This window comes from Hakea prostrata, chromosome 8 (genome assembly GCF_041222555.1).
Source record: "Hakea prostrata isolate BN-2017 chromosome 8, UWA_Hpros_2, whole genome shotgun sequence".
Lineage (NCBI taxonomy): Eukaryota > Viridiplantae > Streptophyta > Magnoliopsida > Proteales > Proteaceae > Hakea > Hakea prostrata.
Genome location: NC_142607.1, coordinates 37,117,233 through 37,129,553, shown reverse-complemented (window position 1 = coordinate 37,129,553; position 12,321 = coordinate 37,117,233). Strand labels below are relative to the sequence as shown.

The following is a 12,321-nucleotide window of genomic DNA, read 5'->3' as shown; positions in this document are numbered from 1 at the left end:
ATAAACATCTTGGGAAATAAGAAGCATAAACATGTGCACATATGGAGCATCAGCATTAATCCTCAAAACAAGATTCATGTTAAACCTAACTATAATATGAAAAGTAACAAATTCATGAAACGCATGCAATCCCCAGCTTTGAACTTTAAATTCCTCATTATAATCAGTAATAATCCAAAAAAAACAAGATTAATGCTAATCCTAGCTGTAATGTAAAAGTAACAAATCTCATGAAACACAAGCAATCCTGGCATTAAACTTTGAATTCTTCTATATAAAGCATCAGTTTCAGTACCGAACATAACTAGACTTGAGTTAAAGCTGAGGTTTCTGAAAATGGAGAGGAAATCAATGGAGCTTATTGCGAATGAGAGTGGAGAGGAGTTGTTCAATGCTCAAACTCATATATGGAACCATTTATTCAGTTTTATAAATTCTATGTCACTTAGATGTGCAGTTCAATTAGATATACCAAATATTGTTCACAATCATCACCAACCCATCACCCTCTCTGAACTAGCCACGAAGCTTGCCATCCCAAAGACCAAGACTGCTTGTCTATTTCGCCTCATGCGCTTGCTGGTGCATTCGGGCATCTTTGCAATTCAAGAGGATGAAGGATATGTGCTCACACCGTGTTCTAGGCTCCTCCTTAACGGTAGTGATAAGAGTGTTTCACCCCTCTTGTGAGTAGTGCTTGATCCAATCTTGATGATGCCTTGGAATTTCCTTGGCACATGGTTCCAGGGGGATGGTCTTACCCCATTTGAGACAACTCATGGAAGGGGCCTATGGGACTATGTAGGTGAAGACAATGAGCTCAACAAGTTCTTAAATGAAGGAATGGCAAGCGATGCTCAGATGCTGAGCAGTGTGATTGTTACAGAGTGCAAGGCAGTGTTTGAGGGATTAAGTTCATTGATTGACGTTGGAGGTGGCACTGGAACTGTGGCTAAGACCATCGCTAAAACATTTCCGAGCTTGAAATGCTCAGTATTTGACCTACCACATGTGGTTGCTACTATGGAAGGAAGTGAGAACTTGAAATATATTGTAGGTGACATGTTTGAGTCTATCCCCCAAGCAGATGCAGTTTTACTCAAAGTAAGTGAATCCTATCTTAATTATTATCATTACTGGCACTTTTTAAATATTTGGTTCCTAACATAATATGAATTTTGATATGTATACAGTGGATTCTACATGATTGGAATGATGAACAATGCATAGAGATATTGAAAAGATGCAAAGAGGCAATATCTGGTAAGGGCAGGGAAGGAAACCCAGGAAAGGTGATCATCATAGACATGGTGGTGGAAGACAGAAAACTAGACTACAAATCAACAGAAACCCAATTGTTCTTTGATATGTTAATGATGACTATGGTAACCGGAAAAGAAAGAACAGAGAAAGAATGGAGAGAGCTTTTCTTGAAGTCTGGATTTACTGAATACAAGATCTATCCTGTCTTGGGTTTAAGGTCTCTCATTGAAATCTTCCCTTAGTTAGCTAATTGACTTGCTGCAGGGATGGTGACCTATGGTTAGTTTTTACTAGTTAACTTTCAATGGAAGAGTTCTGTTGGCTTGTAATATTTATATACCTGAATTAATAAACGATTTTAGTTTTGTGGTTTGAGCTTCTATTTATTAGTGTCCTAACGCATGTTCAGGAAGGAATTACTAGTGAAATTTGTGGAAGATTAGGTTCATAAGGGCTTTTATTGTGCAAACCAAAGGGACAGGGTTTATAAGATAACTGGGGTTTCTAACTGTTATCTAGCGTAAGCAAATTGATTGTGTCTTGGGATCTCTTCTGTCATACGTGCTTAATTTTGTTACCGAAGAAGGTGCTTAAGATCAACCCAATGGATATCCATATGAGCGACCATAAACTGACATAACTTGTTCACAGAAAAAAATAAATCAAGTCGAGTAAGAGTCACATATTGGAGTCCGGGTACCATTAGTTTTGGAAAGACGTTTAGAGGAGGCCAAAGGGGTAGAAATGGGCTTTGCATCCGATAGTCAAGCCGCTCAAGTAGTATGCAAATATACCACTGATGAGATAAAAGAACCCCAGACTTCATTGGAATCAACTCAATCCCAAGAAAGAAGCTTGCATGCCCCAAGAAGCTTGCATGCCCCAAATCCTTGAGAGCAAATTCTGTTGCCAGGGTGGAAATCAAAGTATTGATTTCTTGTGACAATGGGCCCTTGAATAATATATCATCAACACATACCAAACTGTAGAGAGGTGCAAAAGAACCAGGGCAAAAATAATAGTGAGGAATATGTTTTAGGGCCAACAAAGCCAAGACCAGTCAAAAAAGAACTAAGCCTTTGAAACCACGCCGTTGGCGCCTATTTCAGGTCATAAGGAGACTGTTGTAGCTTGCACACATGAGTGGGATATTGAGAATCTTGATATCCAAGGTTACCTCCTCACTAAGGGTCTCATGATGGAAGGCGTTGTTGACGTCAAGCAAAAGCATGGGTCAATGAAAGGAGATAGCAAGACTAAGAATAATCCATATAGTCGTGGATTAAAAGTTTCTTCAATGTTTGAACCATATTCTTGGGTGTATCCCTTGGCAACTAAGTGAGCCTTGTACCACTCAATAGTACTATCAGACCTCCTCTTGGTACAGAATAACCATTTACAACCACTTATATGACCATTCAAAGGAGGTGGTGTAAAAACCCAAATATTATTAGCAAGCAGAGCATTAAATTTGGTATCCATGGGAAGATTCCAAATAGCATGCTTATGGACCTGACTAAAACACGTGGGCTCAACATCAGTGAAACTAGATGCAATGAAGGTTTTGGGTAGAGTATAAATGTAGCCATAAGGTCCAAAGGAACCTTGGGCCTATGCACACCATCCTGAGTGCATGTGACCATCAAATGGGTACGGCCCAATGAAGTCTAGGCAGGGGCAATAGGTGAACCGATTTCAACAGAAACATCCAGTGGATTGGCCTCGCAGGACCAGCAACGGAGGTCAGAGTGGGCTAAGTTGAGATAACAACATCAACAAAAGGGACAGTGATGGTAAGTCCAGATTCAGGATTACATTTTGTATGTGGGGAGACAGTGACCTAGAACTAGAAGGCAGCATAATAGGCCCAGTGAGCACATTAGGCAACTCAGTTGGCATCAATAAAGGAAATGCAGTCGGTAGAGGAACTGACGCTGGAGAAGAAGGTCAGGATTGTCGAAAAGGGAAATTAACCTTGTCAAAGACGTCATGTCTTGAGACAATGGTCTTGCCAATATTCAAATTTAAACACCCGTAACCATGATGACAAGGGTTGTACCCAGTAAAAATACACGGTGTTGATATATAATCAAGCTTATGAGCATTATATGGCTTGAGAAGGGGATAACACTGACACCCAAAAATGTGCAAAAATTATAATCAGGCATTCTCTTGTAAAGCCTAGGCCCAATGCATAGTCATACGGTCGATCTCTTACTACATATGGTCCGGATATTATTCTTCAATGGAAGACATCTGTTGGTCCAATATTCTTATCCACTTAGAAATGGGATCCTTAACGGGAGGTATTTGTAGGATTCCATTTCTTAACCATATGATCATCCACATATAATGGATAGGATGTTCTCATGTCCTTTGATGGGTTGGTTACCAATCTTGAGCATCCATCTTATGATGGCAGTTGGCATGTTTGATGCTCACAAGACCCAGCCACTAACATCACGGGTTAACTGGCTTCAATATCCCTACCAGAAGGATAGTAGTACTCATGGGGTTATCTAGCCAAATACCTCTAGACATCTAACATTTATGTACTTAGGTCTAAGTTTAAAATAGAACAAGTATAAACTAACATTACCTCCCATTCACACAAAGTCACACTAATTTATAAGAGATTACAAGATATTAAAATATTGAAGATTTAAATAACTCATCATTCATACAAGATATGGTTGAGTATATTCCTCACCTTTCAAGTTTATATAAATCTCCAAATCCCAAAGCAATCCACCAAAAGAGAGTGCAGTTGACCTAAAATAACCCTAGAAACATAAGAAATTAAATCAGCAATAATCGGGAATCATCAAAATAAAACACACACCCAACAGAGGGTAGGGGGTTGGGGGCATACAACATATATACAAGGCCGGTCGACCGGTCCTGGTCAACTACTTAGTGTAGGGCTCTGGCCAAAAACCTTAATTTCGTCCCCCAAAGAACTCAACTCAAAACGGAACTTTGCGATCTTCAATTTGATAGTATTAGGGTCCCCAAACTACCTTTCAAACACCTCAATTGGTTCTCAAACAAAAACCCCCAATTAGGCTGTCAATGTCTACCCACGGGCCTCTCTAAGAGGTTCAAATTGGTTTTGAATGCAATGGATTGCATAAACCAATTCTCACAAAGATTGGGAAGCATTAATGGGGCATTATGAAGCATTCAATGTTACCCAACAATGAAAACTATCAACACAATGCAAAATATTTTATCGTAATTGCATTCAGAAGAGAGGTTGTGAATTCTTACCTTTTCACGCGATTTCCTTTCTTCCTCGCACTTCGGCACCACCCAAGGAATGAAGAAACTTCAAAATCATGAGCTCTTCTTCTCTCCCACTTCCTTTGTGCGTAAACAATGCATTTATGGGGTTAGAGAATCATAAAATAGGGTTTTAAACCCGAAATACCAAATCTACCCCGAAATTGGGTAGGGGCAGTTGGTCCAACCGATCAACCGCCTTCGACCAATCGGCCCTATATCTCCTTCTTTAGAAAGTCAATTATGACAAGATTCAGAGGGTAAAAAGTTCATTTCAAGGGCTGATCATTAGGATACTTTACCTCCAATTTCGAGTCCTCTAGCATTGGTTTACGAACATGCCAAAACCTCCATTTTATGCATTCTAGACTGACTTTCTCTCTTCTTTTAAAATCCATCAGAGTGATCGGGTCTTCATCATAGTCATCCACCTCCATAGGTTTTATTTTCAAACACCCATGCTCAACTCGTATTGTCTAGAGCATAGGAAAAAATTCAAGGGAAACTCAAGTTTCAACCAGATGAAAATGGGAAATCTAGGTGGGAAACTGAGAAATTTCGAGGAAACTTAGGACTTCTTCATGCAAGTTTTGACATGAAGTTTCGACAGTTCTTAGGGAGTATTTTAGGGTGAGACTTTGCATTTAAGCTAATTAGAATATAAAGAACACATTGGCTATATTTTGGTATAAAAAATCAATGCAGATATGTAATTCAATGTACATAACATCAATGTAGAGTTGTTCGAGAAGTACACTATAAACTTAACTACTTAAAGTACATAACATTCAATATATAATTCTAACTTCAAAATATCAAATACAAAGTAACTAACAATAAAAGGAGAGTACAACTTAGTGTCAAGAGTGGATCCATCCTGTGAACTGAGTAGTACTATGCCTGTAACATCCTCTCTTCTAACCAACGAACATAGACATCCCATGACATTTATGTCTATGGTTGTCAAGGTAATCGACAACTGTAACTTTATTAGTCTGGTCATCAACATGCCTAAGATAACCAGTCTGAGGGAATACACAATTTGGATAGGAAAATCCTGATGGAGGGGGTATTTGTTGTGGTATTTGGGGATACATGAAAGAAACAAAAAAAAATTGAAAATTTGGGAAAGCTACAAAACTTGGCAGAAAAAGTCCTAGGTTTTCATGAAATTTCCTAAGTTTTCATGAAATTTCCCATGTTTTCCACGAAATTTGGGAATTTTTTGTTTCTCATTAACTAGCTAGTCTAGGTAGGTTGAACCAGGTTTCGACAAGTTTCAATAAGTTTCAAGGTTTCAACAAAATTTTGACTATTTGGATCGAAACTTGGGATTTTCTTTCGGTCCCCTAGTTTTTCGTTTCGAGGTTCCTAAAATGGGAAATTTAGGTGGAAATTTCGCAAGTTCGACAGAATTTGTTCTATGGTCTAGAGTTGTTGCTTATTTGTACTCCAGGTTCGCGGTCTTGAAACCAATGGGTTAAAGTGTCAAAAATTCAGGTGATTTCACATGAGCTAATATGGCCAACCCCATTTCTACTATTTGACGATGTCGTCACTCAACACGACCATTCTATTCCAATGTGTGAGGACAACTAAGTCGATGAACTATGCCACAATCAGTCAAAAACCTAGAAAAACTTCGACACTTCCCCCCCCCCCCCCCCAATCCGATTGAAATTGTTTAAGAGAGGTAGAGAATAAGTTCTCAACCATAGCCTTGAAAACTTGAAAGATGCACAAAGCATTAGAGTTCTGTGGAATGAGATAGATCCTTGTAAATCAAGTGCAGTTGTCAGAAAATAACACATAATACCTATGCCCTTTAGAGGAGGGTTCAATGGCCAACCCTCAAAGATCAGAGAAAACTAGCTGCAATGGTGCAGTCATGCGTGAAGTGCAAGAACTAAAAGGTATGTTGGGAAATGTCATGTCAGCATTGCCACAACAACCTCCATTTGTTTTGATGATAACAAACATGAATTAATAGTGGCTATATTGAGTTGTGTTTATATGAGAAGCAAGTGGACCAAATCCAATTCAACGCCGAATGCCTAAGCCCAAGTCAAGGCCAAGACCAAGCCAAGATGAACATGAAGTCTAAATCAAGATGAGCATGAAGAATTGAGTGTAAGAAGACTCAAGAACATCAATGATCATCAACTCAAGCTCAAGCAAGATGACTTAACAAATTAGGACTTAAGCCACTTCATGTACACTCATATGTAATTGCACTTGATTGTACACATATCATGTCATTATACTGACCTATGACATGTTTGGAGAGTGTATAAGGCTTAGGGTTGGCTAGAAATCCCTAAAACCCCTTTAAGTCCCTATGTTTTCCTATAATAGGCATTTTGTGCTTCAGATGGAGCTCCGTCTAGCACCAGATGGACGTCCGTCTAGTCATAGAAGCTCAGATGGAATTTTCGTCTGAGAAGACGGACATCCTTCTAGTTAAAAATGCTCCAACGGCTATATTTTCATACGGACGTCCGTTTGAGTCAGACGGACAACTGGGCTAAAATTTGTCAATTTTCTATCTGTCGGGGGTTGGGCTAAGGCACTTGAAGGCCATCTATGTAAGCCAAAATTCACCCCATTTGAGAGCCTGAACTTTGCCAATTGATCAACAACTCTCAAACTCTCAAATTACAAGAAATCAATTGGGTTTTGCCTCTCATCTTCACTCAACCTTGAAGAACATACCAAGGTGTTAAGCAAGCTTGTGGAAACCAAGCTTGAGGTGATTGAAGGCGTTGGTGGTGCATTCATTTCCATTTGAGCATACACTCTCATTGCATCGCACTCATACTAGAAGTAAAGTGTCACACCTTTTATTAGGTAACATCCTTTTCTTGTATATTGTTTGTCTTCAATTCTAAGTCTCTATAAATTAGAATTGGTTTTGGGTGCTCTTGCTCATTTAGAACAAAGATTGTAAAGGGTGCTCTTGCTCTATTGAATATAGATTGTAAGGGTTTTATCTCTACCCATTGTATTAAAGGAGAATCACTAATGGAAATATCTTTTGAGGCTAAGAGATGAGTGGACGTGGACTTGCAAAGTCGAACTACTAGAAATTCTTCTGTTGCGGTTGATTGCACTATCTTATTATATTGAAATTTACAATTCATCTTAAATTTGCAATCAAACCAAAAAATTGGGTAATTCCTCTAGTTGTAACATATTCACCCCCCCTAGGTTGCCTTAACAAGGTAGTTTGTGTGCCTTTCCCAATTGACAAGGTCACACACAATCCACTTATTACATTTAGAAAATGAAAGTCCAAAATAATAAATAATACAACTAACAATCTTGTAGTTAACATTGCCAAGTCTAGAGTGCCACACAACGAGAGTAACAACAATTGCAGAGAAGGCAAGCACAGAAACAAGAGCAGCCATAGCATCAGAAAACCGATATATACCATCTCTAAGTGCTCCTTTCAATAGGACCTGTCCTAAGGAGCAATCCTTGACATCGTGGATGGAATTCAAAGAAACTGAGTTGGCATTGGTAAACTGACTCATAGACGAGATTGTATGATGCATAGGGAACATAAGAACATTCTTCAACAGAAAAACTAGAATTGCAACCATGAACACTAGTATTCCCAACATTTTTAATTACCATATATGGGTCATCACCAATCCTTACCGACTTTGCACCAAAGTATTCAAAGGGATGACTAATTGCACCAAGATTATTAGTAAGATGATGAGTCGCTCCTGTATCAAGAACCCAATTCACAAGTCTAGTAGAAGCATTATAAGCAAACATAGCAAAAGAACTAGTAGATTGAGCTTGAGGAGAATACAAAGAATTGGTAGAGCCAGAGCCATCTCTTTGATAACAATTCTTCACATCACAAAGCTAACAAAAAATACCACCATTGGAGAAACAACCACCAGAATGAAAAGAATGACCGACACAGAGCCAAATATGCCTCTAGAAGCTCGAGAGGAGTGAGTAGAGGAACTCTGAGAGATAGAAGATGTTGCTTCCTAAGCAAAGAGATAGGAGATCTCCTAACGAACATTGGTGTGGCGGATTTCCTCATAGACAAGTAGACCGTGCAAATCAAAGAAGTAGATCAAAGTCTCTCACATAGTGACCGAAGTCACAAATGCCTAATAATCGGTTCCAAGACCAACAAGAGCATATATATAACACAAGATCACAATCTAAAATTAAAGATGATGCCAAAGCTAGGTCATCTACAAGTTGTTTGAGTTTGAAGAGACAAGTCTGCATCAAATCGGAGCCCTTGCAAATGGAATGCAGTTGCATACAAAGTTGCATAATGCGGGTTTGGGAGGGAGAATCATAGGTTGTAGCAAGAGCCTTCCAAATTACTTCATAGGAAGGCAAACCGACAATCTTAGAGTGGGCCAGTTCAATCAAAGAAGAAAGAATCCAACTTAAAAGAACCTGATCATGCTTTTTCCAGACAAAAACTTTGAATTTGGAGTCAGATTTGAGAATTCAAGATCAAGAAATGAAGATGGACAAGGTTTGGTTCCATCAACAAAACCGAGCAGGCCCGAAAATTCAAGAGAGGAGTGAACTACAAACGCTAGATCAAGTAATTGGATGAAGAAAACTTGATGGAAAGATAATGATGGATGTTAGTGTACGAGATTGAAGGAAAAGGCTCAATAGATGAGAGAGTAGATGAAGAACCCAAAGAAGTAGGGGTCTCAATCGCCATGGCCAAAGAAAGAGAATATCCAAGATCAAGAACACGAGAACCAAGAAAAACCCTATTTGCGCAAATCACGAGGACAAAGAACAAGTGACATGGATTGAACCCATGAATGATACCATATAAGAGAGTACACTATGAATCAAATCAAAAAACCTTAAAACCTCAAATAAGACCTTATAAAGATTTATATACGACAAGATGAGAATACATCACATTGGAAGACATTACATCATAATACTATACTAGACCCTAACATGGGTCAAAGTCCCTAATATGTACTAAGATACATTGGTTAGTACTATATAATACTCAAGATACGTCTTTAAAATCACTTGACCAATATGATACTCAATACCTATACGTTAAACTTTAGTCTAGGGAACACTCCAATCTAACAGTTTTCTCTCTCTTTCTTTCTCCCGATGAACGAAATTTACTTGGCCGTCGTTTGAGGTGGAGAGATTTGCCTCTGCAGTCTCTCCGCATCCCCTGCTCCTTCTCCGCCTCCCCTCCTCCTGCTTCCCTCTCCTGCCTTCTTTCCTTGCTTCCGTCTTCTCTCCCTGCTTCCACCTCCCGCCCCCTCTCCTGCTCCCGCCTTCTCTCCTTGCTTCCACCTCCAGCCTCCTCTGTCTTCTGCTTCTGCGGCTTCTCCCCTTAGATCTTCTCCACTTCCTCTTTCCTCCTCGGATCTTCTCTCTCCTCTCCTCTGATTCACTTTCCTGTCTTCTCCCTCTTTCCCGTCTCCGTTTCCCTCTCTCCCCTCTCTGCTTAAATAACCAGATCTGGGGTTTCCCCTTAGATCTTCTTGTTCTTACTGTAGATCTGGTTGTAGTACTTTTTTTCTTTCTTTTTTTCGTTATCAAATAACACATCACTTCTCTGGTTGCAGCTTTTCTTTGGTGCACACCACAGAACAACTCCAGATCTGGGTACCAGCTCTTTTGCGGCGAGCTTGACAGGTACGCCTCTAAGGCAGAGCCGAGTGGCAGGTCTGAACCTTCTCCGCACTTTTGATGCTACCATCGCCACAACCGCATGAGTTTTGTGTCCGCCCTTGAGGCGTGTTGTTTTTCTTTACTGTTGTAGTTGTTTTTCTTTGGGCTTGACCCAACCATTAGCCTAGATGACCCAGTCTATTGCATGTACAACAGTTTGGTCACTTTCCACTCCTTGGTTCGGTTCGAACCTTGTGTGTTCATGCAGTTGTGTCTATACTTTCTTTAGTTATCTGAATGAAGTGTTGTTTACCAAAAAAAAAAAAAAACTTTAGTCCTGGGTAATTATCATTACCGACCTTGTCCATATCAGCTATAGGAACTTTTTGGCTGAGCTTCTCTTTCCAACCACATCACTAGTGGTATATGGCGATGGAGAAAACATTGACATGTTTACAAGGCATTGATTTAAACAGTTTAATTTTATTTTATTTTTTTTGGGTAGAAGAAAGAGGGGATGCCGTAGTGGCAACCCTGCGCAACATTGCATAGTCGGGAGTGCAAGGTGGCCACTACTAAACAACTTGATTTCAATGAACACATAGAATGTGTTCTTGACCCCACAAAACAAAACAAAACAAACAAACAAAAAATGAGGAAAAACTAAATGACAAACAACACATCAATGTTTGGTACCACAAAACTAGAGAAAAAACACGAGTGATAATAGGAGTTTGTTTGACTCCATATTTTAAAGGTATATACTCTAATCAAATTGTGGTCCCTTTTTCCTTTCTTAGCTGTCAAATGCAGCATTTGAAAAAAGTACTGGTAGAGTAGTAAAATCTATACTTTTTAGTGGATAGGTCATGGGTTCAACCCTTGTGAACGACAAAGCTTTCTCAGAGGATATAATCGAGGTGCTTGCAAGCTGTTCCGGATGAACGTCAAACACCACAAAAAAAAAATTTTAATTAATTAATTAAATTAAATAATAGTACTGGCAGTTGAGGCCATCATTCTTTAAGAAAAATTCTACTTGAGAATAGGCAGCGTTAAAATCACTAGTTTTCCAAAGGCACCTGGCATGGACATCATGTGGTTGGCATGTTTCTCTCACACTACACATTTTATAGGGTCACTTTTAAAAACTAATAAGATGGACCAGAGATAGTCCTTATCTCCTGAAGATGTTGTGGTGGAAGGGTGTCAGGAGAACACAATCTTCTACTTCGAGTAGAGGATCCCAAGCCAATGAGTAAGAGTTTGGGATCACATTAAGGTCAAGTCTTGGTCAAGACTAGTTCGACCTATCCTACTTCTTGTAGGATATTTTGGTAAAAGAATAACAACAATATAGAATTATGCATTATTCATTTAATTTGTCATAGGATCAAGATTAGGGGTAAGGCAAGGTCTGACATGTCGGACTATGTCGCCATTTCGGTGGCTGGCAACACCACCGACACGATGACATTTTGCCGACATGTCGGCACCAGGGTGTCGATAAAAATTTGACCCTTGGTTTCGGAGGGTGTTTAGGGTCGTTTTAGCTTGAATTTTGTCGTGTAACCTAATTTGAGACTAATAAACATACTGAGAACATTATTTTGGCTTGAAACATCACTTAATCTAAAGTTTCTGATTGGCACATGTCTAGCTATATGCGGGCAAAACTGAAAGTTTGGAAAATTCATATAAACTAATGTAAACATGCAAAGAAAACACAAATACACAACTAGTGAAGAGATGTACTAAAGTTTATAATTCATTATACAATTTTGTTGAGTATGGCTCATGATTCACATTTTGTTGTCGACAAACACAGGGTCCCGCTCCCCGGTGAGCGGTCGGGTCCAGAGAGGCCACCCGGCAAGGTGTGGGGGCAACACCCCTGGAGCCTGTAGAGGTCTTATGTCACTTTGCAAAAATCAAATGAAAAATCGATGAAAAACCAAATGAATATTAATTAAATATGGTGAATTTGGCGATACATCGCCGAAAATTCGACTTTTCGCGACATATCGCCCATTTTTCGGCAATAAATCATTGACATTATGTAAATGTCATATCGTTGGGGGGAGTTGTGTCGCCCCATCGATAGAACGATATATCGCCCTATGTCGG

The 12,321-nt window shown here is 39.4% G+C and overlaps 1 pseudogene; it reads left to right on the top strand.

The window, feature by feature from the left end:
• The first annotated feature begins 336 nt into the window (after positions 1-336).
• On the top strand, positions 337-1,505 carry LOC149007727 (trans-resveratrol di-O-methyltransferase-like; annotated as a pseudogene).
• Positions 1,506-12,321: the final 10,816 nt, after the last annotated feature.